Genomic DNA, 27864 nt, shown 5'->3' with positions numbered 1-27864 from the left:
TTAGAACTTATAATATATTAATAAACCATAAGTGTTATTTCTCTCATTTTAGTTTATCCGAATGCATGATGCCATGCAACCCAAATGGACCATGCCGGGTCGGGTCAAGTACAACCCAGAAATAGTTATGAACTTAGACACCTAATCCAACAATGCATGCATTCTATTTGATTGTGGTGCTGAGAAGAGCTTTGTGAGCCATAATTTCAAACATTTGCTAAATCAAAACTCCCAACCACTAAAAGAAACATTCATAGTCGAAATGGCTAATGGGAAATCCGAATCCACCAATGATATATACATAGGATGTACTGTTACCTTGAATAAATTTTCTTTCCTAATAGACCTTATGCCGGTCTCTATCAAAAGTTTCGACGTCATAGTAGGTATGGATTAGTTGTGTCCTAACCATGCTGACATCCTATGCTATCAAAGAGCCATTCGTCTGAACTTGCCAACTAACGAAACTCTTATTATCTACGGCGACAAACCCGGAACGAACCTCCAGATCATTTCTTGCATCAAGGCACAGAAGTACCTTCGCAAAGAGAATTGTGCTTTCTTAGCTCACATGGTAGAAAAAAAGCAAGAAGTGAAAGACATCGCGAGCATTCCGGAGGTCTGTAACTTTCCCGACATTTTTCTCGATGATCTTCCAGGAGTGCCTCCCGAACGACAAGTCAAATTTAGAATCAACTTAATCCCTGGGGCTACCCCTGTTTCCAAATCTCCCTATCGTCTTCCACCTTCTGAAATGCAGGAATTATCCAGTCAGCTTAACGAACTCCTTAGCAAAGGTTTCATAAGACCGAGCTTCTCACCCTGGGGAGCACCGGTTTTGTTCGTAAAGAAGAAGGATGGATCATTCCGTATGTGCATAGACTACCGCGAGCTGAATAAACTGACCATCAAGAATCGATATCCTCTGCCTCGCATTGACGATCTGTTCGACCAACTTCAAGGTGCGAGCTACTTCTCAAAAATAGACTTAAGATTCGGGTATCACCAGTTACGGATTTTGGATGATGAAATTCCCAAAACCGCGTTCAGAAATCATTATGGTCATTACGAGTTCGTAGTGATGCCATTCGGATTGACGAATGCACCTTCTGTGTTCATGGATCTAATGAACAGAGTGTGTCGTCCATTCCTGGACAAATTCGTCATAGTCTTCATTGACGACATCCTAATCTATTCAAGAAGTGAAGAGGAACATGGCCAACATCTTCGTCAAGTATTACAAACTCTTAGATCAGAGAAACTCTATGCGAAGTTTTCAAAGTGTGAATTTTGGATCAGGAAGGTTGATTTCCTAGGTTATGTGGTCAGTTCAGAAGGAATACACGTCGACCCTTGCAAAATAAAGGCAATTGAAAAATGGTCAGCACCCAAAACACCTACAAAAATCCGTCAATTCTTAGGTCTTGCTGGCTATTATCGCAAATTCATCCAGAATTTCTCTCGAATAGCTAAGCCTCTTACCACCCTGACGCAAAAGGGTGTAACTTTTAGTTGGGGAGAAAAGCAAGAAACAACATTCCAAACGCTGAAACGAGCTCTATGTAGTGCACCGATCCTGTCTCTTCCTAAAGGGACAGAGGATTTCGTAGTGTACTGTGATGCTTCTAATCAAGGGATTGGATGTGTTCTTATGCAAAGAGGAAAGGTTATATCCTATGCCTCAAGATAGCTAAAGACACATGAAGTCAACTATACAACACATGACCTTGAACTAGGAGCAGTGGTATTTGCTCTGAAGATCTTGGGACATTACTTATACGGTACGAAATGCACAGTATTCACAGACCATAAAAGTCTCCAACATATTTTCAATCAGAAAGAGCTGAACATGAGACAACGACGATGGGTGGAGCTACTAAACGACTACGATTGTGAGATTCTTTATCACCCTGGTAAAGCTAACGTAGTAGCTGACGACCTTAGAAGAAAAAATACTCGGGACGCTGAGTAAAGTCGTTGACCATGACAATCCATTCACATCTGTCCACACAGATCAGCGAGGCTCAATTCGAGGCCTTAAAACCTGAAAATGTGGCAGGTGAAACCTTGATAGGAATGGATAAAAACTTCAAAGTCAGGGATGATGGAGTTTATTGTTTCATGAACCGGATCTGGACACCAAAGTTTGGTGGTTACAGAGACGTGGTTATGAATGAAGCACACAAAACCCGATACTCCATTCATCCAGGTTCAGACAAGTTGTATCTGGACCTCAAGAAACTATACTGGTGGACTAAAATGAAGGCCGAAATTGCTACCTTTTTGGGCAAGTACCTTACTTGTGCCAAAGTCAAGGTAGAATACCAGAAACCTTCAGGTTTATTGCAACAACCTGAAATCCCTAAATGGAAGTGGGAGCAGATTACAATGGATTTCATAACCAAGTTACCCAAGACAATAGGTGGTTATGATACTATTTGGGTAATCGTTGATAGATTAACGAAATCCGCACACTTCTTACCAATCAAAGAGACCGACAAGATGGAGAAGCTAACAAAAACTTACATCAAGGAAATCATTAGACTGCATGGTGTGCCAATATCTATTATTTCTGACAGAGATAGTAGATTCACTTCTCGTTTCTGGCAGTCTTTACAAAAATCCTTGGGAACTAGGCTGGACATGAGTACAGCCTACCATCCACAAACTGACGGACAAAGTGAGACGACGATTCAAACTCTAGAAGATATGTTGCGAGCTTGCGTGATAGATTTTGGAAAGGCATGGGATACTCATTTACCCCTTGTCGAATTCTCCTACAATAACAACTATCACACTAGCATAAAGGTTGGTCCTTTCAAAGCTCTCTATGGCCGCAAGTGCAGATCACCTTTGTGCTGGGCTGAAGTGGGTGACACACAACTAGCTAGAAGTCAAGTTCCTGACGGTGCTCTCACTGGTCCGGAAATCATTCGCGAAACTACAGAGAAAATTGTACAAATCCGGGAGCGACTTAAAGCTTCCAGAGATAGACAGAAAAGCTACACTGACAAAAAGAAGAAAACCTTTGGAATTCCAGGTTGGTGACCGCGTCATGTTGAAGGTCTCACCCTGGAAGGGCATGATACGCTTTGGAAAGCGTGACAAGCTGAATCCAAGGTACATAGGACCATTCGAGATTCTTGCTAGAATTGGTCCAGTAGCTTACAAACTCCGACTACCTTAAGAACTAAGTAACATACATCCTGTTTTCCACGTCTCGAACTTGAAAAAGTGTCTATCCGACGAGACTCTTGTAATTCCACTCGACAAAATCGAGATCGACGAGAGCCTCAACTTCGTGGAAGAACCAGTAGAGATCATGAACCGAGAGGTCAAGCAAAGAAAGCAAAGCCGTATTCCTATAGTGAAGGTTCGCAGGAATTCCAAGCGGGGACCTGAATTCACTTGGGAGCGCGAGGATCAAATGAAACTGAAATATCCTCATCTTTTTGCTTAGTTAATTGTAATTGCTTAATTGATTAAACTCTAATTTCGGGACGAAATTCTCTATAACGGGGGGATAATGTGACAACCCGAAATTTCTATATTGTACAGTCATTCAATTCAATCACAGACAGACTCGTTTCTGCTATCTTTTAGCATTGTTTAGGGCCTGTTTGAGTGTTCTAAGCATAGTACATTCAAGGTTTGGGTTTACACATGAGTTAACTTAAGTTCATTGCATTGCATTCAGGCCAAACACTCCTTCAAAAGGAGTGTATGGCCGTACACATGAGTGTACGGCCGTACACCCAAGGTGGTCGTGAACCCAAACATATATATATATATATATATATATATATATATATATATATATATATATATATATATATATATATATATATATATATATATATATATATGTATATATATATATATATATATATATATAATTTTCCTTCATTTCTTCACACTCTCTCACACTTTCACCTCAAGAAGTACGATTCTCTCTCAACTTCTATCAAGAACACCCTTCTAATCTTCAAAAGTGGTAAGTGATTCAAGCCTTAATTCTTCATATTTCGTCATCCCTTCATGATCTTGAAGGGAGTACGGCCATAAACCCTTCATAGGTTGGCCGTACACACCCTAAAGAGGTCCAAATTGAGTGTTTTGCCCATCTTCTTGTTCTACATATGACACACTAGATTCCCCGTGGATCAAACACCCGTTTTTACATGTTTCTTCCAAGAGTGTACGGCCGTACACTCCATGGCCGTACACTCATGGGTCGTACACTCAATTGGCCGTACATACAGTGGTCGTACACCCCCTTTATGTGGCCTTAAACCCCTTTACATCAATCACATATGATTGATACACTTCAATCTAAGTGATTCCTTGTCCCTAAGGTGGTTTCTTAGCATATTTAGTTGTATAAACACTAATTATATTCATATATGTGTCATTATATGCTATTAGGATGCGTATGTGCTCAAGACTTCACTTGACACTTAGCATCCTACACCGATCTTACATTTGAATAACTTACTACAGGTGAGTTCATACCCCCGTACTTTCATAGTTTTTACTGTTTTAAGGGGGGGGGGGGGGGGAGGGGAATGCGAGTCTAACACAAAGATTTTGTGTTATAAACAAATGATTTCAAATATCTTATCAAAATGGATTTCAGTTATTATCAAATCAAATGGTTTTTCAATGATTGTTTCAAAATGACATCAAGTCACCAAAATATATTTCAAAATATTAAACTTCTTTGAAATGTTTTTATAAACTTATATTTCTCCCAGAAATCATACTTATATATATATATATATATATATATATATATATAAGATTTAAAAGGCTTAGGACTGATAACTCACTTTGTATCTTTTTCCTTGTTTGGATGTGGGATTACAAGCATCAGTTATTTTTCCGAGTGTCATTTAAATTTTACTTATATATATTTGTATATGTATTCAAGTATAAAAGTTAGTTCATTAAGTTCAATTACCCTTTGTAACATGTTGAGCAAGGGGTTGTATTCATGAATACTCAGTATAATTTCAGAAAGTACATATAAATTATAATACGTATAATTTATGATTCACAGAACATTAATTCACGATTCTAGTATACTAAAGCACATTGTTTTACAAGAACAAAGGTTTGATTCAAAACTAATCAAGGATATACATCATTCAGATACATGTTAAGAATACTAATTCAAGAACATACTGTCAATCATTTATTTCAGAATGATTGGGTTTTCATAACTATTATACAATGTAACGTTTATATGCTTTTTATGAGTCAATTGATACAGGTTGTTTAATTCATTTAAACAATATAGTTAAAGTCCTGACATTATAAACAGAATCTCCAGCCGGGGATCAATTCAATGTGTATATATATCTATATTGGGATTGACAACCCCGCAGTCAGACTGTTGGCTACAGTCAGGCATATACGCCTACGAGTGACAGTTGTTATCATCAGCTTTCAACGCATTCATAGCGTTGGGTCAGGCCATCTAGTCAGTATGGTTATAATAACTCATATAAAAGATATTAACAATACGTTAGTGTATAATTAACTAAACTTTTGTACATTTTCAAAGTACTCGTTTACAAGATACAGTTTACAGTATTACATTACAGTTTACAATAACAATTGATGAAACAGGTATACTCTCAGATGCAAGTTTACAAAAGGATTTCAAATACAGAACATTGGTTTACAAATAGAACAGTTTTATGTAACTAAAACTACTTTTCATATACAGTAGAAAATATAGCATTTTCTGGAACAGTTTACATATTCAAGAAACATAAAACATTCTTTCAAACATAAATACTTATGCAATCACTCAACTTTATGTTGATACTCTCTTTTCAAATTACATGTATTTTCAGGGAACCAGTAGACAGGTACTCCCCGTGCTTTTGAGAAGATGGAGCTATTTATGTCTTGTCTTCTTCTTTTGTATAAATATTTGGTTTCAGTATACAATGATGAAACACATATAAATAATTTTACTTTTAAATAGAGTGGTTGTTTGTACTGTGATTACTATAATGAATGTGTTGTGATACTACAAATTAAGTCCTCCATCCACGGACGTTTCCGCCGTCTGGTTTGGGGTGTGACACCTTAACTCCATGCCGAAGGTTTCTGACGATGCCTATCTCCATGGTACACTCAACACGACTGATGGATGTGACGTTCTGGTTACTATGCGGTTTTCAAGGAAAAGTGATCATCACTTTTTCAGAAGTCGCTAACTTTACGGCTATAGGTTCGGGTTTCTAGGTGACACGTGGCTCTGCAGTTAATGATCAAACCGCTTCAACTTCAAATTGGGTTTATGTATAAAAAGGGTTTTGGGGATTTCATTCCAACTTTACGCAATCTGAATTTCCCTAAATTACTTTTCCCTTCAAAACGCTCTGTTTTCTTCAAAATTTCTCAAACCCTAACAATGGCGGCCAAGAACCCAAATGTTGATGCATCTCAGAAGACGGATGATATTACTTCGCAACCTCTCATGAAGATCCAAAGTACTATTTTATGAATAAATCCTAATGTTGATCAATATCCCACAGAGTTACAGATGCTTGTCGTTGCTTTGAAAAATTCAGTCTTATCTATTGCAATGTTCTCTTCTTTCTCTATACCCATGTCATGGTTATCCCTTGCTGGTTCAACGATGGTATATAGCAAGGCAGTCAACCTGGTTACCTTTCAACTGAAGAATGATCAGAAGTTCAAACTCACCAAGAAGCTATTTGCACAAATTTTGAATATCCCTACTGTCGAAACATTCTATGAGGTTTCGAATGAACAAGTTCTTGACATGTTCAACAAGATGGGTTATCACCGGTTCTTACCAATATAAGTGATTTCAAGAAGTCCTGCTTACCTTGTATCTAGAATTTTCTGTTTGGAATTTACCTTCGATGCTTGATTGGTCGAAGTGTTAGATTAGATAAGGCAAAAGTTGGAGCTTTGTGCCTTGGTTGCAGGTATCTGTTATGATTTACCTATTGATTACACTACTCAGTTATGGGATGATTTTGTGAATAGCATTGGGAATACGAATGTTGTTCATGGGATTTCATGTGCTCGATACTAGAGCTTGATTCTCCAATATTCATATGAAAAGGAAGGTTTATATTGTGGTTCCTGAAGGTGAACAAACGACTGAATTCCCATTATATCATTTTCCCAAGACTATCGAAGATGATCAGGATACGTTTCCAACTGTTGATAGAATTCCGGATAAGATTCTTCGAAAGCTTGATCCCATGAATCCTATTTTGGTGGCGTATTTACAAACTATCAATCCATCGATTGAAACTGGTGTTTTATTATCAAAAAGCACTAGTAATCCATTGAAAAAGAGGAAGGAATCAAAGAAACAGGCTAAGGGGAGTCCTTCGAAACATAGTCCTGAACCAGTGGAGAAGATTGTTAAGTTACTCCAAAGAAGGTGTTTAAGTCTGATAAACCACCAAAGCAATTTCAAATGCCTGTTGTTGAATAATCTGCTGTCACACCCCCAAACAAGAATTGCGGAAACATTCGGGGGTGGATGACTTCATGAAGTATCATAACAGTTGAATATTTGTAAAGAAAGTAAACACAACCATCATAAATATAATTTAAAAGTTACATTGTTGAATACAATACATGTCTCAAAATAAATTACAATATGATGATTTAATAAGTTTTAAGACTGACGTCTTAGCGTCCCTTCTCCAAAAGCTGATGATTTACCTGTATTACTGAATCCCTGAGAAATACAAGTAGTTTTGAAAAAAATGTCAACAATTAAGTTGGTGAGTTCATAAGTGTTTTTGTATAAGAATAGTATCCTTTTCAGTGTAAAATAACTGAGTTTGTTCCTAGAAAATCCAATATTTTCTATAAGAGAATGGTAGTTTGAAAAAAAAAGTTCCAAAAGACCGAATGTATATAAGTGTTTTCCATACTTGAAATAGTATAAGTAGATTTATATAAGTATATATAATCACTAAGGCGTTTAACAGCCCCGTAAACCGAGATGTATTATTACTCCATGTCAGTTTCTATAACTGTGCTATTGACCCAGACTGCCTGTAACAACGTTCTTCACGCGTTGGAATGATATGACGTTTGTCACCCCAGACCTGCCGGTCTAACTATAGCTAACAGTTTAGGTGCGGGATTGTCAGTCCCATATAGATCTATACACAAATATCACGCTCTCCCTACAAGAGATTATGGCTTATAAAACAGGACATAATCTGCGAACTGAACGGTTCGATGAATTCAGATATCTCACAAAAATTGGTATCAACAGGTTTACGTATGAAAAGTCCATTTTCCTTGTGAATATAAGTATTTCCTCTTTTGTTTATAGTATGTAAAAATATCATGAATATCTCGTAAATATACCTATTATAGTTTTAAAAAGGGTGTTCCGTTAGGATGAAAAACCTTGGTGTATTACCAACCTTGCATGAAAAGTAGTCTTTAACTTTAGTAGTTACGTTATTTTATGTATTTAACATTTATACATAAGATGTAGGTAAAACATTTGAACTTATAAGCATTTCAACGTAAGTTTTTCTTGTGTTTCACTTGTATTCACCCCCCTAAAACATAGAAAAGACGTGAAAATATAGGGGTATGAACTCACTTGATAAGTGGTGAATCGGGCAGCGTGTCGTTTCTAGGAATGATCTTTCTTGACGTAACCGCGGGTTTCTGGTGAAGAAACGAGCTTCATGCGCGCAACACTTCGACTGGAAAGAATGTTTTTCTCGGGAACTTCGGGGCGTCGGGACTCGCGTCGTGTTTTAGGGGTGTTACCGGGGCTTCAGGGGTACTTTAAGAGGGCTAGATAGGGTATCGGGAGTGAGAGAGTGAAGGAATTAGCAGCTAAACCCGACTGCCTTCGATTTCTATTTATAGGGCTGATTTCTTGAAATTCACATCGTGAACAGTACTCCCACGTCGTGGGCTTGATCGTCACTGCATGCTTTATCGCAAGTTGGGTCTGGCAGACTCTAGGAGGCGTCAGAAGACATTTCACGTCGTGAACACTGATTTCACGTCGTGGTCTCTGACAGTTTTGGGGTTTCGCGCCCCAAACTTAAAAAATTCATAACCTTCGCATACAAACTCCGTTTTCGACGTTCTTTATAGCCACGGGTAGGTGAGATTATGCCATACAGCTTTCGTTTAGACTCCATCGGCTAATATTGAATCTAATTTTTATTATATTATTTTTAGTAGGCCGGGACAGGAAAACTCCGTTATAAACTCATCACTTCTTCATCCGACGTCCGTTTTAGTCGGTCTTTTTACCGTTCAACTACTATCGACGAGATCCTCAATTCTCGTTTAGATTGTTTCGGCTAGAGATCAAAATCAAGAGATCAGTTTCAGACTTATTTCTTCTGGCTTGATCATGATCGATCTATGAGATAAAACTCAGTACATATGATCGATTCACAATATCATCTCTGCAATCAAAACTCATTAATTGCTCAGAATGATTAGAAGAAATCGGGACTCAAAAGCTCGGAAACAGAAAACGAGTCACGAACATGAGAAAAATTGTGTATGATGATTCAATGGTACAAGTAAAATATGTGTGTGATCAAGCCACTATATCTAATAAAGTGATCGAAATTGGGCTTAAAAATAAATTGCGATCGAATTATCTTTTTGATCACAATAAATGGATCATGAGCAGTACCAATCCATTGAAATTGGGCTTAGGTTGGATCATTGAACATTAGCATTCGAAGTTTCAATGTGGATATGAACAGTGATTGAATTTGGTAGAAAAAAAATAAATGAATTAAATGGTGAACAACGAATTTCAAAAAAAAAATAAAACAATATGATTTTGATTTTTGAAATTTGATCTAAACAAAAATAATTGGATCAATCAAAGGGGTTGAAACAGATTTGATCCAATGAGTCAAATCGATCAAAAATGAAAAACGTAAAATACGAATCGAAATCATGGATGTTTTGGAATCCATTTGAGAATTTGTGATTGACGAATCGAGATCCATTTTCAACGAACGAATCAAATTTAGAAGATCTTGGTTCTTTTGTTGGAATGAGAAAATCTCCAATTTGAACATTGTACCACCCATTATGCGAGATGTACAACTTGTTCTTCGTGTTCTTCGTGGTCTTCAACGATCCAAGAACATCTTCAAAAGAACCACCAACCCATTTGGGTTTTGACTTCAAATTCAATACAACCTTTGGAGATTGTTGCTTTGGAACCCAAATTTGCTTCACGGATTTCGGCTTCACAATATTTGACAATTTTTGTGAGTAAACCCGCTTGTTTTTCGGATTAATCTTCTTCTTCTTTTTCTTTCTCATCTTTTTGCATCTTGAAGACTTGATTTCATGAACAAACCCACTTTCCACAACTTCAACTTTATGAGTTTGAATCAAATCTTTTGGAGTTTGATACTTGTGAATTTCTTGGATCACCGGCTTCCGATAAGGAATCATTCCTTCAAACAAATCACAAGAACACAAAATATCATCAGTTTGAACTCCAATCGAGCAAAAAACCTTTTCATCATGAGAATCAACTTGAATCTTCTTATCATGAACTTCAAGAACATCAAGAACATCATATTGAACTCCATAGTCTTGAACTTCAACAAACTTAAGAGCACGAAGATCATTTGGGTCTTCAATAAGAGAAACATATTTCTTATTGAACAAATCTCTTTCTTCTCCTTCCTTTTGATTTCTACTACGAACTAATATGGACAAGGCAATTTTATTCAACCATGCAATCTTACAAAGTGATTGAAATACCAAGCTTCCATAAGAAACCATATTACCCCATGAAATCAATTTGCTTAACACCAACCCATAAAATTGATCTTCATTGACTTTGTATTTGATATCTTCAATGATCACAATCCAAGAATCATATGGCAAATCCACCATGATTACAAGAAATTGAAAATTTCTAGAGAGAGAAAGTGATTTTGAATGGGTTTTCTAGAGAGAGAAAGTAAAAATCACTTGAATTCTAGTGAAGAAAATCGAATTATGAATAGAATCAAAGATGAATTCGATTTCTAGAATCCAAAAACTCTCTAAAACATGAAGATCAAAGATCAAAAAATGAAGAATCACCAAATCTAGAAAGCCATCAAGGATCAATTCTTGATCCAATCAAGAACACCCGCTCTAATACCAATTGTAGTGGTGTTGATTATGATGACATGTGCGGAATTAGAAAGATCTAGTGAATCATCATGTAAAATCAAGAACACAAGGAGTAAATAAATCTTTGTAAGCTCATATTAGATCTAGAAAGAATATACAAATGGGTTTGTACAAAGTTTCTCTCTCTAGTCTAACACTCCAAATGGTTCCTTACATAATAGGAGTCACTCACTTCCTATTTATAGGAAAGACTCAACCCATTTACACATACAAGAGGGTAAGACTAAAACACTACATCCAAGAGTGACTTTGCACCCTAACATATTCCAAATTTCGATCCAAATGAAACTTGGTTGATGAGAATATTCCTTATTTGGTAAATTTGGACACTACCACAAATGATAGAATCAAATTCACATTTCCATTATTGCTAGAACCATACAAACATCAATTTTTTCATAAAATGTCATTGCAAGGAGATATAATTAAGATAAAACAAAATTTTATTTATTTATAAATGCGGAAAAAACTTTTCCCTTACAATGCAACTTGAAATGAAAGCTATGCTATTACATATTTTTCTAGCAATCTATCATATCTCCTAAGTAGTAGCTCAAAAATCCGATCTTCAACCATGCGATAGAAATCCATCTTCGTGATCAGATTCAACATACTTTTACTTTAAGTTTTCCTTCCCTTTGCTTGATCCTGCCAAACATCAAAATGCAACTTAGTCACGTCATGTAATAACAATAAGCAATTAGGAACTTAACAGAGTTAGATAGTGGGCTTACCTGAACCAGAGTCAAACTTTTGATTCTTCTTTTCTTCCAGATCCTTCAGGTAGCTAGGGCAGTTTCGCTTCCAATGCCCTTTTCCTTCACAATTAACATATAGACTCTTCGGGAATGGTACAACAGGCTATTCCAGACTTAAATTTTCTCTTTACCTTCCGGTCAACCGGGTTGACCAAGGCTGATCCCTTTCCATTGGGAAGAGAAAGTTTTTCTGAACTTCCAATGTTACCATTGTCCATGTCCATGGAAGTTTGAGAAGTAGATCTTCCACCCATAGTTGCTTGATTCTTGCGCCAAATCATTTCTGATTCAGCAGCAATCAGCAAATAAGAAAGATCTATTAGGGTCATGTCAAGATCTGTCATATAGTAATCTTTAATAAAATCACTATATCACTCAGGAAGTGACTGAAAAACCCAGTCAATAGCAAACTTCCTTGAAATAACAGCACCCAACATTCTCAACCTGTCAATGTGTGACTTCATTCTTAAGACATGAGTGCACACAAGTCTTCCATCTTTATGTTTCATTTCTAGTAGAGCTTGAGTGACATAGAACCTTTCAAGTCTTCGGGCTTGTGGGTCAGGGAGAACAATTGGAGGAGGAGGAGGAAGAGAAGTATGATTTCCATGAGCCAAACTCAGGAAGTCATCTTCATAAAGAAAGCTTGTTCCATTAGATTTGGGAAGATCATTGTTGTCTAAACTGGACATCTACAATGGGAGAAATTAAAGTTAGTTGATTAAAATCCTTAATATAACACCCAATTTGAAATATTAAGGCTAGGACCCAACACAATATTTTATAACTTGGAAGAGGGATGCTGTAATCCAAGCTATAGAATATTTGAAGGTAGGCGAATGACGATTCACCAATTTACACCATAGAACGAAATATAAACTACTAGGTTTTAATTGGCCTTTAGAAATTTCTAGATTCTTTTAAGATGCAATGAACTTTTCAAAGGCATGTTTCAATATCGAGTGTGCCCTCCAAGTTTTGTGATTGGGATACCGAGGATCACAAAATGAGGTGTGAAGTAACCATGCAAATTACTTGGTGCCCTTAATGTTTATCACTCAATCGATGTGCCGTTTAACCACACACACTCCACCGACCTATGATAAACCTTAAGTCACCCTTTACCTACCTTGTTAAGTCCAGGTTAGTGTGCCAGTTAACCACACACGCTCCACTAATGACTTTCCCAAAGTGCAAAGTGTAATTTCATGGGATAGCACCTTATTCACATTTTCCTAAAGTAACTAAAATTGGGAATTTAATAAAACATTTAGTTACTTTATAATAATCATTATACTTTTAATGAGAATTTTATAAGTCCTTGTCCTATCCGTTCGGGTAACGACCCTCCACCAGTCAAGGTAGCGCTGGGTCAGAGTAGACACCCATTAAGCTGCCATTTTATAGGTAACAACCTTATACCTCCCTTATAGACCGGCTTCGTGAATGAGGCCTACTAATGGTAAGACGACTTGATCTTATACATACATATATATATATATATATATATATATATATATATATATATATATATATATATATATATATATATATTACTAACTTATAATATTATACAGTATAAGGGTTGAATTTTAACTTTTTAAAATTCTAAGGTTGGAACTAAAGTTTTTATGATGACTTTACATGTTCCAAAACTTGAGGGCAAGTTTTTGTAAGGTTACAAAACTCTTCAATTCATAACTTATGAGATTAATGGGTTTATTAAAGTGAGTGTCTCTTCATTTTTATGTAACCTATGTGATTTTAATGAACTTTAAAAGATAAAGACTTTTGGTAATCCATAAATTGAGAACAAATTATGGATTCCATTAAAACACATAATGATCAAGAATTAAAACTAACAAGAAGTTACAAATAATTCCTATGATCATCTAATCTCATAAGAACATGAATATGAATATCAAAACTTCAAGAACACATAAAATCATGGAATTTTGATATTAGCCATTGTAAATGGATTAGAACAACCATTACACCAACTAAAACAAGTTTTAAAACACCAAAACACTTTAGTGTAATGTTTCTAGTCCATTTCCAGCAGCAAAAGTCGGAAATCTGCACCCTGGGGCTCCTACTCATCGAGTGCAAGAACCTACTCGACGAGTAGGATGAGTTTATGCTTGGACTCGTCGAGTCCCCCCATGGACTCGGCGAGTTCCCTATGCAGACAGCAAAAAATTCGACTTTTTTCACTATTTGGCATCAAGTATCAACAAACAAGCGTAGGCTCTGATACCACTGTTGGGTTTTGAGCATTCTAACACTTTTAAGTGTACATGCAACCCTAGAAAACCTTGGATCCATGTTTTTTTAAAAATATATGTAAAATACTTTTTCCAAGGTTCATAATCCTATCTAGCATACATGGGGAACTTTAACATAAAAGATGGCTAGAATTACATACCTTGTAGTTGATTTGATTCCTTGAAAACCTTGAGAGCCTAGCACCTCAAGTGTGATGCCTCAAATGTCTCACACAACACCAAATGCACTTGGAATAAACTTTGAGAGAGAATGTCCCACTTAGAAATCGGCTTGCCCTCTTGCAACTACTTATGTAGCCGATTTTAGTAGATAACATATCCTTTATATAGTGTGTTACAATTAGGGTTACACCATGTAAACCCTAATGTAACATGGCTCTTCATTTCCATGACCCATGGGTTTGTAACTCCCATGGAGCATCCATGGAGCATCCTATAAACCTTTGCCCAACTTGATAATCCATGGAGCCTTTAGCCCACTATACAAGTTATGGATGATTTACATAATCCACACATATATTTAATTAGTCATCTCTTGATCACTTAATTAATACTAGATTAATTCTTGATCAAAACTAATTAAATAATAATATTAATATATTAATAAACCATAAGTGTTATTTCTCTCATTTTAGTTTATCCAAATGCATGATGCCATGCAACCCAAATGGACCATGCCGGGTCGGGTCAAGTACAACCCAGAAATAGTTATGAACTTAGACACCTAATCCAACAATGCATGCATTCTATTTGATTGTGGTGCTGCGAAGAGCTTTGTGAGCCATAATTTCAAACATTTGCTAAATCAAAACTCCCAACCACTAAAAGAAACATTCATAGTCGAAATGGCTAATGGGAAATCTGAATCATGCTGACATTCTATGCTATCAAAGAGCCATTCGTCTGAACTTGCCAACTAACGAAACTCTTATTATCTATGGCGACAAACCCGGAACGAACCTCCAGATCATTTCTTGCATCAAGGAACAGAAGTACCTTCGCAAAGAGAATTGTGCTTTCTTAGCTCACATGGTAGAAAAAAAGCAAGAAGTGAAAGACATCGCGAGCATTCCGGAGGTCTGTAACTTTCCCGACATTTTTCTCTATGATCTTCCAGGAGTGCCTCCCGAACGACAAGTCAAGTTTAGAATCGACTTAATCCCTGGGGCTACCCCTGTTTCCAAATCTCCCTATCGTCTTGCACCTTCTGAAATGCAGGAATTATCCAGTCAGCTTAACGAACTCCTTAGCAAAGGTTTCATAAGACCGAGCTTCTCACCCTGGGGAGCACCGGTTTTGTTCGTAAAGAAGAAGGATGGATCATTCCGTATGTGCATAGACTACCGCGAGCTGAATAAACTGACCATCAAGAATCGATATCCTCTGCCTCGCATTGACGATCTGTTCGACCAACTTCAAGGTGCGAGCTACTTCTCAAAAATAGACTTAAGATTCGGGTATCACCAGTTACGGATTTTGGATGATGAAATTCCCAAAACCGCGTTCAGAACTCGTTATAGTCATTACGAGTTCGTAGTGATGCCATTCGGATTGACGAATGCACCTTCTGTGTTCATGGATCTAATGAACAGAGTGTGTCGTCCATTCCTGGACAAATTCGTCATAGTCTAAATTGACGACATCCTAATCTATTCAAGAAGTGAAGAGGAACATGGCCAACATCTTCGTCAAGTATTACAAACTCTTAGATCAGAGAAACTCTATGCGAAGTTTTCAAAGTGTGAATTTTGGATCAGGAAGGTTGATTTCCTAGGTTATGTTGTCAGTTCAGAAGGAATACACGTCGACCCTTGCAAAATAAAGGCAATTGAAAAATGGTCAGCACCCAAAACACCTACAAAAATCCGTCAATTCTTAGGTCTTGCTGGCTATTATCGCAAATTCATCCAGAATTTCTCTCGAATAGCTAAGCCTCTTACCACCCTGACGCAAAAGGGTGTAACTTTTAGTTGGGGAGAAAAGCAAGAAACAACATTCCAAACGCTGAAACGAGCTCTATGTAGTGCACCGATCCTGTCTCTTCCTAAAGGGACAGAGGATTTCGTAGTGTACTGTGATGCTTCTAATCAAGGGATTGGATGTGTTCTTATGCAAAGAGGAAAGGTTATATCCTATGCCTCAAGATAGCTAAAGACACATGAAGTCAACTATACAACACATGACCTTGAACTAGGAGCAGTGGTATTTGCTCTGAAGATCTGGAGACATTACTTATACGGTACGAAATGCACAGTATTCACAGACCATAAAAGTCTCCAACATATTTTTAATCAGAAAGAGCTGAACATGAGACAACGACGATGGGTGGAGCTACTAAACGACTACGATTGTGAGATTCTTTATCACCCTGGTAAAGCTAACGTAGTAGCTGACGACCTTAGCAGAAAAAATACTCAGGACGCTGAGTAAAGTCGTTGACCATGACAATCCATTCACATCTGTCCACACAGATCAGCGAGGCTCAATTCAAGGCCTTAAAACCTGAAAATGTGGCAGGTGAAACCTTGATAGGAATGGATAAAAACTTCAAAGTCATGGATGATGGAGTTTATTGTTTCATGAACCGGATCTGGACACCAAAGTTTGGTGGTTACAGAGACGTGGTTATGAATGAAGCACATAAAACCCGATACTCCATTCATCCAGGTTCAGACAAGTTGTATCTGGACCTCAAGAAACTATACTGGTGGACTAAAATGAAGGCCGAAATTGCTACCTTTTTGGGCAAGTGCCTTACTTGTGCCAAAGTCAAGGTAGAATACCAGAAACCTTCAGGTTTATTGCAACAACCTGAAATCCCTAAATGGAAGTGGGAGCAGATTACAATGGATTTCATAACCAAGTTTCCCAAGACAATAGGTGGTTATGATACTATTTGGGTAATCGTTGATAGATTAACGAAATCCGCACACTTCTTACCAATCAAAGAGACCGACAAGATGGAGAAGCTAACAAAAACTTACATCAAGGAAATCGTTAGACTGCATGGTGTGCCAATATCTATTATTTCTGATAGAGATAGTAGATTCACTTCTCGTTTCTGGCAGTCTTTACAAAAATCCTTGGGAACTAGGCTGGACATGAGTACAGCCTACCATCCACAAACTGACGGAAAAAGTGAGACGACGATTCAAACTCTAGAAGATATGTTGCGAGCTTGCGTGATAGATTTTGGAAAGGCATGGGATACTCATTTACCCCTTGTCGAATTCTCCTACAATAACAGCTATCACACTAGCATAAAGGTTGCTCCTTTCAAAGCTCTCTATGGCCGCAAGTGCAGATCACCTCTGTGCTGGGCTGAAGTGGGTGACACACAACTAGCTAGAAGTCAAGTTCCTGACGGTGCTCTCACTGGTCCGGAAATCATTCGCGAAACTACAGAGAAAATTGTACGAATCCGGGAGCAACTTAAAGCTTCCAGAGATAGACAGAAAAGCTACACTGACAAAAGAAGAAAACCTTTGGAATTCCAGGTTGGTGACCGCGTCATGTTGAAGGTCTCACCCTGGAAGGGAATGATACGCTTTGGAAAGCATGACAAGCTGAATCCAAGGTACATAGGACCATTCGAGATTCTTGCTAGAATTGGTCCAGTAGCTTACAAACTCCGACTACCTCAAGAACTAAGTAACATACATCCTGTTTTCCACGTCTCGAACTTGAAAAAGTGTCTATCCGACGAGACTCTTGTAATTCCACTCGACAAAATCGAGATCGACGAGAGCCTCAACTTCGTGGAAGAACCAGTAGAGATCATGGACCGAGAGGTCAAACAAAGAAAGCAAAGCCGTATTCCTATAGTGAAGGTTCGCAGGAATTCCAAGCGGGGACCTGAATTCACTTGGGAGCGCGAGGATCAAATGAAACTGAAATATCCTCATCTTTTTGCTTAGTTAATTGTAATTGCTTAATTGATTAAACTCTAATTTCAGGACGAAATTCTCTCTAACGGGGGGATAATGTGACAACCCGAAATTTCTATATTGTACAGTCATTCAATTCAATCACAGACAGACTCGTTTCTGCTATCTTTTAGCATTGTTTAGGGCCTGTTTGAGTGTTCTAAGCATAGTACATTCAAGGTTTGGGTTTACACATGAGTTAACTTAAGTTCATTGCATTGCATTCAGGCCAAACACTCCTTCAAAAGGAGTGTATAGCCGTACACATGAGTGTACGGCCGTACACCCAAGGTGGTCGTGAACCCAAACATATATATATATATATATATATATATATATATATATATATATATATATATATATATAATTTTCCTTCATTTCTTCACACTCTCTCACACTTTCACCTCAAGAAGTCCGATTCTCTCTCAACTTCAATCAAGAACACCCTTTTAATCTTCAAAAGTGGTAAGTGATTCAAGCCTCAATTCTTCATATTTCGTCATCCCTTCATGATCTTGAAGGGAGTACGGCCATAAACCCTTCATAGGTTGGCCGTACACACCCTAAAGAGGTCCAAATTGAGTGTTTTGCCCATCTTCTTGTTCTACATATGACACACTAGATTCCCCGTGGATCAAACACCCATTTTTACATGTTTCTTCCAAGAGTGTACGGCCGTACACTCCATGGCCGTACACTCATGGGTCGTACACTCAATTGGCCGTACATACAGTGGCCGTACACCCCCTTTCTGTGGCCTTAAACCCCTTTACATCAATCACATATGATTGATACACTTCAATCTAAGTGATTCCTTGTCCCTAAGGTGGTTTCTTAGCATATTTAGTTGTATAAACACTAATTATATTCATATATGTGTCATTATATGCTATTAGGATGCGTATGTGCTCAAGACTTCACTTGACACTTAGCATCCTACACCGATCTTACATTTGAATAACTTACTACAGGTGAGTTCATACCCCCGTACTTTCATAGTTTTTACTGTTTTAAGGGGGGGGGGGGGGGGAGGGGAATGCGAGTCTAACACAAAGATTTTGTGTTATAAACAAATGATTTCAAATATCTTATCAAAATGGATTTCAGTTATTATCAAATCAAATGGTTTTTCAATGATTGTTTCAAAATGACATCAAGTCACCAGAATATATTTCAAAATATTAAACTTCTTTGAAATGTTTTTATAAACTTATATTTCTCCCAGAAATCATACTTATATATATATATATATATATATATATATATATATATATATATATATATATATATATATATATATATATATATATATATATATATATATATATATATATATATATATATATATATATATATATATATAAGATTTAAAAGGTTTAGGACTGATAACTCACTTTGTATCTTTTTCCTTGTTTGGATGTGGGATTACAAGCATCAGTTATTTTTCCGAGTGTCATTTAAATTTTACTTATATATATTTGTATATGTATTCAAGTATAAAAGTTAGTTCATTAAGTTCAATTACCCTTTGTAACATGTTGAGCAAGGGGTTGTATTCATGAATACTCAGTATAATTTCAGAAAGTACATATAAATTATAATAGGTATAATTTATGATTCACAGAACATTAATTCACGATTCTAGTATACTAAAGTACATTGTTTTACAAGAACAAAGGTTTGATTCAAAACTAATCAAGGATATACATCTTTCAGATACATGTGAAGAATACTAATTCAAGAACATACTGTCAATCATTTATTTCAGAATGATTGGGTTTTCATAACTATTATACAATGTAACGTTTATATGCTTTTTATGAGTCAATTGATACAGGTTGTTTAATTCATTTAAACAATATAGTTAAAGTCCTGACATTATAAACAGAATCTCCAGCCGGGGATCAATTCAATGTGTGTATAGATCTATATTGGGATTGACAACCCCGCAGTCAGACTGCTGGCTACAGTCAGGCATATACGCCTACGAGTGACAGTTGTTATCATCAGCTTTCAACGCATTCATAGCGTTGGGTCAGGCCATCTAGTCAGTATGGTTATAATAACTCATATAAAAGATATTAACAATACGTTATTGTATAATTAACTAAACTTTTGTACATTTTCAAAGTACTCGTTTACAAGATACAGTTTACAGTATTACATTACAGTTTACAATAACAATTGATGAAACAGGTATACTCTCAGATACAAGTTTACAAAAGGATTTCAAATACAAAACATTGGTTTACAAATAGAACAGTTTTATGTAACTAAAACTACTTTTCATATACAGTAGAAAATATAGCATTTTCTGGAACAGTTTACATATTCAAGAAACATAAAACATTCTTTCAAACATAAATACTTATGTAATCACTCAACTTTATGTTGATACTCTCTTTTCAAATTACATGTATTTTCAGGGAACCAGTAGACAGGTACTCCCCGTGCTTTTGAGAAGATGGAGCTATTTATGTCTTGTCTTCTTCTTTTGTATAAATATTTGGTTTCAGTATACAATGATGAAACACATGTAAATAATTATACTTTTAAATACAGTGGTTGTTTGTACTGTGATTACTATAATGAATGTGTTGTGATACTACAAATTAAGTCCTCCATCCCCGGACGTTTCCGCCGTCTGGTTTGGGGTGTGACACCTTAACTCCATGCCGAAGGTTTCTGACGATGCCTATCTCCATGGTACACTCAACACGACTGATGGATGTGACGTTCTGGTTACTATGCGGTTTTCAAGGAAAAGTGATCATCACTTTTTCAGAAGTCGCTAACTTTACGGCTATCGGTTCGGGTTTCTAGGTGACACGTGGCTCTGCAGTTAATGATCAAACCGCTTCAACTTCAAATTGGGTTTATGTATAAAAAGGGTTTTGGGGATTTCATTCCAACTTTACGCAATCGGAATTTCCCTAAATTACTTTTCCCTTCAAAACGCTCTGTTTTCTTCAAAATTTCTCAAAGCCTAACAATGGCGGCCAAGAACCCAAATGTTGATGCATCTCAGACGACGGATGATATTACTTCGCAACCTCTCATGAAGATCCAAAGTACTATTTTATGAATAAATCCTAATGTTGATCAATATCCCACAGAGTTACAGATGCTTGTCGTTGCTTTGAAAAATTCAGTCTTATCTATTGCAATGTTCTCTTCTTTCTCCATACCCATGTCATGGTTATCCCTTGCTGGTTCAACGATGGTATATAGCAAGGCGGTCAACCTGGTTACCTTTCAACTGAAGAATAATAAGAAGTTCAAACTCACCAAGAAGCTATTTGCACAAATTTTGAATATCCCTATTGTCGAAACATTCTATGAGGTTTCGAATGAACAAGTTCTTCACATGTTCAACAAGATGGGTTATCACCGGTTCTTACCAATATAAGTGATTTCAAGAAGTCCTGCTTACCTTGTATCTAGAATTTTCTGTTTGGAATTTACCTTCGATGCTTGATTGGTCGAAGTGTTAGATTAGATAAGGCAAAAGTTGGAGCTTTGTGCCTTGGTTGCAGGTATCTGTTATGATTTACCTATTGATTACACTACTCAGTTATGGGATGATTTTGTGAATAGCTTTGGGAATACGAATGTTGTTCATGGGATTTCATGTGCTCGATACTGGAGCTTGATTCTCCAATATTCATATGAAAAGGAAGGTTTATATTTTGGTTCCTGAAGGTGAACAAACGACTGAATTCCCATTATATCATTTTCCCAAGACTATCGAAGATGATCAGGATACGTTTCCAACTGTTGATAGAATTCCGGATAAGATGCTTCGAAAGGTTGATCCCATGAATCCTATTTTGGTGGCGTATTTACAAACTATCAATCCATCGATTGAAACTGGTGTTTTATTATCAAAAAGCACTAGTAATCCATTGAAAAAGAGGAAGGAATCAAAGAAACAGGCTAAGGGGAGTCCTTCGAAACATAGTCCTGAACCAGTGGAGAAGATTGTTAAGTTACTCCAAAGAAGGTGTTTAAGTCTGATAAACCACCAAAGCAATTTCAAATGCCTGTTGTTGAATAATCTGCTGTCACACCCCCAAACCAGAATTGCGGAAACATTCGGGGGTGGATGACTTCATGAAGTATCATAACAGTTGAATATTTGTAAAGAAAGTAAACACAACCATCATAAATATAATTTAAAGGTTACATTGTTGAATACAATACATGTCTCAAAATAAATTACAATATGATGATTTAATAAGTTTTAAGACTGACGTCTTAGCGTCCCTTCTCCAAAAGCTGATGATTTACCTGTATTACTGAATCCCTGAGAAATACAAGTAGTTTTGAAAAAAATGTCAACAATTAAGTTGGTGAGTTCATAAGTGTTTTTGTATAAGAATAGTATCCTTTTCAGTGTAAAATAACTAAGTTTGTTCCTAGAAAATCCAATATTTTCTATAAGAGAATGGTAGTTTGAAAAAAAAAGGTTCCAAAAGACCGAATGTATATAAGTGTTTTCCATACTTGAAATAGTATAAGTAGATTTATATAAGTATATATAATCACTATGGCGTTTAACAGCCCCGTAAACCGAGATGTATTATTACTCCATGTCAGTTTCTATAACTGTGTTATTGACCCAGACTGCCTGTAACAACGTTCTTCATGCGTTGGAATGATATGACGTTTGTCACCCCAGACCTGCCGGTCTAACTATAGCTAACAGTTTAGGTGCGGGATTGTCAGTCCCATATAGATCTATACACAAATATCACGCTCTCCCTACAAGAGATTATGGCTGATAGAACAGGACATAATATGCGAACTGAACGGTTCGATGAATTCAGATATCTCACAAAAATTGGTATCAACAGGTTTACGTATGAAAAGTCCATTTTCCTTGTGAATATAAGTATTTCCTCTTTTGTTTATAGTATGTAAAAATATCATGAATATCTCGTAACTATACCTATTATAGTTTTAAAAAGGGTGTTCCGTTAGGATGAAAAACCTTGGTGTATTACCAACCTTGCATGAAAAGTAGTCTTTAACTTTAGTAGTTACGTTATTTTATGTATTTAACATTTATACATAAGATGTAGGTAAAACATTTGAACTTATAAGCATTTCAACGTAAGTTTTTCTTGTGTTTCACTTGTATTCACCCCCCTAAAACATAGAAAAGACGTGAAAATATAGGGGTATGAACTCACTTGATAAGTGGTGAATCGGGCAGCGTGTCGTTTCTAGGAATGATCTTTCTTGACGTAACCGCGGGTTTCTGGTGAAGAAACGAGCTTCATGCACGCAGCACTTCGACTGGAAAGAATGTTTTTCTCGGGAACTTCGGGGCATCGGGACTCGCGTCGTGTTTTAGGGGTGTTACCGGGGCTTCAGGGGTACTTTAAGAGGGCTAGATAGGGTATCGGGAGTGAGAGAGTGAAGGAATTAGCAGCTAAACCCGACTGCCTTCGATTTCTATTTATAGGGCTGATTTCTTGAAATTCACGTCGTGAACAGTACTCCCACATCGTGGGCTTGATCGTCACTGCATGCTTTATCGCAAGTTGGGTCTGGCAGACTCTAGGAGGCGTCAGAAGACATTTCACGTCGTGAACACTGATTTCACGTCGTGGTCTCTGACAGTTTTGGGGTTTCGCGCCCGAAACTTCAAAAATTCATAACCTTCGCATACAAACTCTGTTTTCGACGTTCTTTATAGCCACACGTAGGTGAGATTATGCCATACAGCTTTCGTTTAGACTCCATCGGCTAATTTTGAATCTAATTTTTATTATATTATTTTTAGTAGGCCGGGACAGGAAAACTCCGTTATAAACTCATCACTTCTTCATCCGACGTCCGTTTTAGTCGGTCTTTTTACCGTTCAACTACTATCGACGAGATCTTCAATTCTCGTTTAGATTGTTTCGGCTAGAAATCCCTCGATCTCATATTCGAACTTCGGGCTGCATATTGCTAAGCTAAAACTTAGAAAAATCATAACTTCCTCATACGAAGTCAGATTTGGACGTTCTTTTTATGTATGTTTACGGTTTAATGAGATCTACGACTTTCATTTAGATACCTAAGGCCAAAAAGTATTTTATTGAGGTTTCGATTTTTACGCTTAACGGTGTTTTACCGGTTTTGACGCGGATCTTTGATTGGTCATAACTTATTCGTTATAACTCGGATTTGAGTGTTGTTTATATTTCTGAAAACCTTGACACGATATCTATCATTTTATGCAACCCAATTGAGACTTTTGAACATTTCATTTTTGATGCTATATTTATTATATCAAAAATAGATTATCATACTTGACTTTAGGTCATTATATTGACTTGAAATATCGGGTTGTCACATCTGCTACACCTGCCAAGGAGGTTATGCCTTCGAAATCTGGAGTCTTGAAACGAATGAAGAAAATGGCTAAAAGGCCTCGTCATTCACCAGAGAGGTCTAGCAGTTTTTCTCCTAAAGGTGTATTGAAGATTACTCGTAAGCCGCAACTCAATCGCAAAGGTGTTGTGATTCGTGAAATTCCAACTCCTGTGTCTCCTGCATCGAAAAAGCAAAGAGTTGAAGACATGGTGAAAAAGATTACAAAGAAGAAGAGGAAAGTGGTGATTGAAGATGATGACAAAATTATACCAGAATCGCTACTTCGTGATGATACTACATTCGTTCTATCACCAACGAGGGATTCTCCAATCAATTCGAATGTCGAGGCGACTGGAGATCTTGATGGATCTGTGAAAACATCTAATGTGGACACAACCATTAATCAAGGTGATCATACGAAGCAATCCACTCCTGAGGAGGTTCGAACTTCAGGCATCACTGCGAACATATCTCATATGGACGCAAATGTCAACAAGGGTGAAGCAATGTCCAATAACGAAGCTCAAGGTAATCCTAATCTTGTTATCTCATCTTCCTTCGAAACAACTATCATTACACCCATTACTTCTTTACGACCATTTGTTTCTACTGTTACCACCAATGTACCACAAACTACCCATTCTCCAACTTTTGATCAAATCCTTCAACAACCTATTATTTCTCTCTTTCCATCCCAATCCACTGATGGCCCTAAAATAGTTAATGATGATGACACCACTGAAGATGGTTAGTTTACGGGTACATTTGCTAATCTCGAATTTGATCCGGAGGAAGAAAACATACCAGATCATATGTTAATGTATGGTAAATAGTACAAAATTCTTAACAGGAAGTTGAACTCATTATTACAACTTCAGGCGGATGAAGGGCGTCGTCATTCGATATCAGGAATAGAAGTCGACGTTATGCTCAAGGCTCAATAGCTTCATCTGAGGGATGAGTTGGAAATTCTCGATAAGAACAATGAAAAACGTGTCAAGGCTCAATCTTCGTCTTTTGATCAGGAGTTGAAGGAACTGAAAACTGTGGCGAAAGAAAAACATCTTTTATATGTTCAAGCAGTTAAGAAAGTTTGAGAAGATGTTAATTTTAAATTGCAGGAGTTAAGGGTAGATATGGCGAAGGAAGTTGCTGCTATATCTCATGATTATTCTACTATTCTCAACAAAGTAGATATCATTGCATATGCAGGTACAAATGTTGTAAAATGATATCAATCCTTACTTTCGAAGGTTGATAAATTGGCAGAGCTTGATACACAAAGTTTTTCTAAGGTTGAAGACTCGTTGAATAACCTTAAGGATTTAGTCTCGAAGATTGGCTCATCATCTTCGTTGATTACGCCTGATTCTTTATCCCAAACGTTTGCTGCTTTGGAGTCGACACTCAAAGTTGAATTGGCTCCATTTGTCAAGGTGTTAAATTTAATGCCAACGGATGCCCCACCTTCCCAAACAGGGTTGCAAGGGGTGAAGGTATTGGTGTTGGCATTGGGGTGAGTTAGATGGTTAGCATGGGTGGTAGTGGATCTTCGAAAGGAGACGACGATGCAAAGGTTGTTGGGAAGGTGATAACTACTCAACTTCACACTTCATCACCAAAAGTCTCTACTACAATTACCTTAACAACAACAACAAGACCAATAACAAAAAGGATTGTGATTGGGTCTCGTGCTAGAGGTTCAAGCTCATCAAGACCACCTCCTTCGAATGAAGAATTAAAAAACAAAGGGAAGGGTGTCCTTGTTGAACCTATTGTTGAGGAAAAGATGTTGGGTTCTGAGCATTCTAACACTCCTATGGTGTACATGCAACCCTATAAACCTTGGATCTATGTTTTCTCTATTATACATGCAAATATTAACTATTCCAAGGTTTCATCCTAACTAGAATATTATGAAGCACCTATACTACAAAGATCTAGTTAGATGACATACCTTTTGATGTAGCTTGATGTCTTCAAGCTTTAAGAGCTTAGCCCCAATAGTGTGGAAGTCTCAAATGGAATCACAAATCACCAAAACACCTTGGAAGAACTTGAGAGAATATGTATGCACACTAAAATCGGCCCACTCTTATTTTCACACACTTGTGCCAATTTTGTGAGCCAACGACCCCTTTATATATTATGGAGGATTAGGGTTACATCCATGTAAACCCTAATACCTATGACCTTTCATTTACATAGGATCCATGGGTTAAAAGCTCCATGGACCATCCATGAAAGCTTAGCCCAACCTAAATGAACTTGGCCCATTACATATATATAAGAGTCCATATTTAATTTGTTCTTTTTTATCACATAATTAATTCTAAATTAATTCTTGATCAATACTAATTAAATAATATGATTCCATATTAATATATTAGAACTTATAATATATTAATATAAATCATAAATATACTATTCTCAAAAGACTATCCATATAAATTGTGCCGGTGAAGTGCAACCCAAATGGACCATGCCGGGTCGGGTCAAGTACATACCAAATATAGTTATGGACTTAGACATTAATCCAGCAGTCTGCCACTTGGATAAGTCTAAAACTATTAATGAGTATGACTTCAAAACCTAACTGGCAATCGTAGCTCTTAAAGCCGCTGTCGAACTCTGACCTTGTCAATGAATTGTCCATTAGATAAGGGATCATATATTCCTCCATTCTAGATATCATATGGACTGAGACATGGATTATAATCATTCTCTCTGTCCATTTGTTGTTTCCTGATTTTCGATTTATGATGACTGACTGATTGAACAAATCAAATCAGTCCTGGCTTGGCCAAGCACTCACATGTGTCATCGCTAAATCATCGAGGGCCCACAGATATCGCTTTTATCCCGAAGGTAAAAGGAATGGATAAACTTCGACTTATATGGCTTGTTCTACTACTTGTTGAATCATACACAAAGGCATGTTTTATAACATCGAGTTACCAATGCGTTTTCGTGCAATCAATGTATAACCAACTCATAGTAACAACTCATATCTCTAGGTTTTAAGAATATAAGATATTATCGTCTCATGATCACTCGTGATAAAATCCATGAAATGATTCAAATGAGTGTGGGTTGAATCCAATACTCAGAACTTATGAGCACTCATGAGTGTTGTAGCACCACTTTGTCCACCAACTTGGACCTCTACAAACCAACCCATGACAGTCTTGATTCATATCTACTTCCAACATATGACCGACTGTGGATGGTTTGAATAACTTAATCATTCAGGAAGAGCGACTTAGTTATTCTGGAAGTCAAAAAATGCAAAGTGAAACACAAGAATAAATGAAT

This window comes from Lactuca virosa, chromosome 3, assembly GCF_052849685.1.
Source record: "Lactuca virosa cultivar CGN04683 chromosome 3, Lactuca_virosa_CGN04683_v6, whole genome shotgun sequence".
In the NCBI taxonomy this organism is placed as follows: Eukaryota; Viridiplantae; Streptophyta; class Magnoliopsida; order Asterales; family Asteraceae; genus Lactuca; species Lactuca virosa.
The sequence above is the reverse complement of the archived record's forward strand: the minus strand, read 5'-3'. Positions refer to the sequence as shown.